Raw genomic sequence first — 4936 nt, 5'->3', positions numbered from 1 at the left:
ACCAGCCCGGACATCCGGCCCGTCCCGCGCACCCGGATATCCGGCCCTTCGCCCGAAAATCCGGACCCCACCTATCCATAGAGCAACAAGACCAGCGCCTCCAGCTCGAACGTCCGGCCACCCCAGCCCGGACATCCGGCCCCTCGTGAAAGCCCGGACATCCGGCCCGACGCCCGGACGTCTGGCCTCCCTTGTTTGTGCACAGTGTAAGGGCCCGAGGCCCGTGTACCCATTCGCCCACCTAGACTATATATACTCTTCTCCTACCTACATTTTAGGGTTAGCAAAGGATTTGCTCATTTAGAGATAGAGCTTTGCTCATCCATTACGGATCTACTCCACAAGAGAGACCGCGACCCCTCTATGGAGAATATCCCCTTGGATTCAAGACCCCCTCTTGGGTGGCCCCATCAAGACCTTCTTTGGAGAAGAACCAGTTATCGTGTATCATCCCTTGTTTACTTTGGATCTTGTATCTCCTTTTGTGTTCATGGATCTAGCACATGCGTGATCATACTTGTTGGTTTGAGTGTTTCACTTGTGTTCCCCTTTGTGATTTCCCCTCGTGTTTTCCCTCGTGTTCTTCGTGGGATCCACTCGTTTCGTGAAAGATTGGCCATCTAGGGTTCCACCCTACATCATATTGGTATCTAGAGCCACGTTGATCACGATTTCGGAGCCTCCCCGCTATGTTTTCTAGCCTTGTTTTATTGATTTTGTCCCTAATTCGAAAACTCCCCACAAAAATAGCCCCCAATTTTTTTGTGATTTGTTGGTGTGATGAAGTTTTGTTGTATTTGATCCGCGGATTTCATGTGTTGCAGGTAGATCTAGCTTTCCCCCATATTTTCCCCAATTTCCATCAACAAATTCCCCTAAATTTTGCCCCGATTTGCCACTTTCCACGCGGAGTTCGTCCATGGATCCAGAGCCCGGACATCCGGCCCGAACCCCCGGACATCCGGCCACCCCAGACATCCGGCCCCCAAGCCCGGACATCCGGCCCCTGGCAGCATCACTTCCATCCACCGCCACATTTTCTGTCCAAATTTCAACAAATTTTGTTCCAATGCCCACATACACTTCTGCATAGCACCACCACTTTCCGCATAGCACCACCATCGCTTACCCCTACCAACTCTGACAATTTTGTCACATTTTGCTTTGAGAATTTGAGTTGCGGTTCTGTGTCCTGTTGTCTTTCGACTATTTTGGTACGATTCGACATCAACATCACTACCGCTCATGTTCGCCACGGATTCGTCATCGATAACGACCACTCCACCATTTTGACACCATACCATAAGCAAGAACGATAACCTCGTCTTGATATAGTGATACATCATTCTTGCCATTACACTGAGAACCACCATAGTCTTACCTTTTGCGTATCTTACCCATCGAGACTAACCTTTGAGTATTGCTAGCAGCGTGACTTGTGCACATTAGTGATCATACTAAACATTGCATATATATCATATCATTGGTGCATATCTTGGTATCATCTCTTGTGTCACAAGGTTGTTATCGCATACACAATTGCTATCTTGGTTCGTGAAGCATTGCATGAGAAAAGAGCTCAAACAACAAAGAGCCAAACAAGCTTTTAAGCAAAAGGGAAAGATAAGCAAAGAGCTTTTAAGCAAGAACCATAGCATCATATAACATTAAGATTGTCATACTAGATCATATTGGATCATATCATCGGAATACCATACATAGAGCATACTTGGGATAGAAGTCATTACATTTTTGCTTAATAGGTTGTGCACAAGTCTTTGTATCCGCCTATTGTGCAATCATGCTAGCGTCTCTCTAGTGTTGTGCAACAAGAGCATTTTCGTGGATTCCACATTTTGGCTCATCCTTGGTTGCACGACCCCATTCATCTCTTTGTGTGTGTGTTCCAGTGTACCATATATTGCTATTGGTCTACTTGTTGCATTGCAAACTTGCGAATCTTTTCCAACATTATTGAAGCTCACTAACAATTGCATCAAATTTTGTGCCACCATCCTAACCAAGCTCCACCATAAGCTTTTACTTGTCTAGGTGTGAGAAACCGACAAGAATTGGTACCAATTGTGCCATTTCCCTGTTCCACATTGGAGTAATCTTTGATCCATCTTCAACATCGGTCAAGGTACATTTGGTATATGTTCTTCTCCTTCTCCCACTCACATATTTCCCTTGGAATGATGGATAGGCCAAGTACTTCTACTAACCCACTCTTCATCGGGCAAGACGACGACATGAACTCCTACGTCACAAAGAGCCACCTCTTTGGTGCACAACGTGCTTTGCATCAAGAGCAACAAAGAAATGAGCGAACGCATTGACAACCTCGCCACCGACTTGCGACTCTCCGAGCAACATACAAGAGACTACTTCGACCACAAGCTCGACGACCACAAGCAAGAGAACGATGCAAGAATGGACGAGATTCGTGCTTTGTTGCTCAACCGCTCTTCTTCCACTTCGTCCTCATCAATACGGAGCCGCTCAAGTCGACACTGTGACTACACCATCTCCGGCTCAAGTACACCGACATCTAACACTCTTTGTCGTGCCATGCGCCAAGATCATCAAGAAAACCGCAACCCTCTACATGACAACAACTCTCATCGTCAAAACCAAGCTACCTTTGCGCAAGCACGAGAACGGCAATGACAACGCCAACACGAAGAGGAAGAGAAAGCGCGACTACACAAAGAAGCACAAGATGTCGAGGCACAACGTCAAGAACAACAATTGCGAGAAGCTCAAGCACTTGAGGCGCAACAAGCCCTCCGAGAATCAAGTCGAGCCGTAGCCAACCGAGGCCGACAAGCTCGTGAACATCAAGAAGTGCTTCGTGAAGAAGTTCAAGAAAGGAACTATCAAGCTTGAATGTGTCGTCAAGCTCCATAAAGCTCGCCAACAACATCAAGTTCAACAAGAGCAAGTTAACATTGGAAATCCTCCACGACAAGAGAAAGTTGTGAGAAACGACCCTCCTCGTCAAGGACGTCATCATCCCCGACCCGAACACAATGAAGACCAATGCTACAGCAAGCTAAAGTTCACCATGCCCAAGTTCAATAGAAGCAATGATCCCGAAGAGTGCCTTTCATGGGCATTGAAGGTCGACAAAATCTTCTGCTTGCACAACTTTGAAGAAGAGAAGAAGATCGCGATGGCATCCCTTGAGTTCCAAGACTATGTCCTCATTTGGCGGGAATAAGTCATTGAGCGTCGAGAGGCAAATGGTGAACCACCCATCACTACTTGGGCGCAAATGAAGCATATCATGAGATCACGATTCATGCCAACCTACCACAACCGCGACCTCTTCAAGAAACTCTAACTCCTCAAGCAAGGAACCAAGAGCGTTGAAGAGTACTATAAGGAAATGGATATTGCAATGATACAAGCCAATGTCACAGAAGATGATGAGCAAACTATGGCACGTTTCTTGAATGGACTCAATCATCCCATCAAGAAGATCGCCGACTTCCAACCATACTCGAACCTCATCGAGCTAGTGCATCAAGCTTCCAAAGCGAAACGTCAAGTGCAAGATGACTTCAAGTATGCCAAGTTCTCATCCAAGTCATACGGCTTCTCCAACACCCAAGCTTCAACGACTCCAACACCTTCTACATCAAGCAAGCCTTCTACAAGCAACGTCAACAAGTTGAGTTACAAGAAAACTTCGACAACTCCAAGTCATCATCCTACTACAAGCAACTTCAAGCCGAGAGCTTCACCATCATTTACCCCAACCGATGAGACCATCAAGACAAGTTCCTTCAAATGCTTCACATGCGGAGGCCGAGGCCACAAGTCCTTTGAGTGTACCAACAAGTGAACCATGATCCTCAACGACGATGGTACATATGACTCCATGAGTGAAGGAGAAATAGAAGCACTTGAGAAAGTCGCCATGCACCGGCAAGTGAACGACGAAGAGGAACAAGTATTTTGTGACGAAGATTCAAGTCCCGCTCTCGTTTTCTGCAAGGTCTTGACTCTTCAACATCAACAATAAGAAGACCAAAGATGCCATATCTTTCATACCAAGGCCGACATCAATGGAAGGTCTGTCAAGGTCATCATCGATGGAAGAAGTTGCCATAACTTAGCAAGTGAAGAACTTTGCTCCAAGCTACAATTGCCCAAGATGAAGCATCCACATCCCTACAAAGTTCAATGGCTAAGCGACTCCGACACCATCCAAGTCGAGCATAGAGTGTAAGTCTCCTTCAAAATTGGAGCTTATGAAGACACTTTGGAGTGTGATGTCGTTCCAATGACCGTTTGCCACCTTCTTCTCGGACAACCATGGCAATTTGATAGAGGTGTCATCCACAATGGCCGATCGAACCACTACATCTTCAAGATGAAAGGAAAGGAGTACGTACTTCGCCCTATGTCTCCAAGCCAAGTGATCGCCGACAAGCAAACCACTCATCGTGGAGAGAATAGTGAGAGAGTGAACCACCAAAAATAGAGTGAGCGCCACAAGCCCAAATCGAGTGCCTCCACGATGAGCGAAAACAAGAACTTAGTTCTATTTGCCACCAAAAGTGAGATAAGAGAAGTGTGTGTGGACCCATCAAGTGTCATACACTATGTCCTTTTGTGCAAGGACGAGGCACCAAAAGCTAACACCTCTCACACTTTACCTTTAGTGTTGTCTTCTCTTTTGCAGGAATTCCAAGATGTTTTCCCCGACAAGCTACCTCCGGGTCTACCTCCTCTACGAGGCATCAAGCACCGCATCGACCTTATCCCCAGAGCACCACATCCGAACAAAGCTCCCTACCGCGTCAACCCCGAAGAAACCAAAGAAATACAAAGGCAAGTAAAATATCTCATAGACCATGGACATGTGCGTGAAAGTTTGAGTCCTTGTGCCATTCCAATCATTCTTGTGCCAAAAAGAGATGGTAGC

Source organism: Triticum aestivum, chromosome 6A (assembly GCF_018294505.1).
Source record: "Triticum aestivum cultivar Chinese Spring chromosome 6A, IWGSC CS RefSeq v2.1, whole genome shotgun sequence".
Classification (NCBI taxonomy): domain Eukaryota; kingdom Viridiplantae; phylum Streptophyta; class Magnoliopsida; order Poales; family Poaceae; genus Triticum; species Triticum aestivum.
This window is presented reverse-complemented; position numbering follows the sequence as displayed.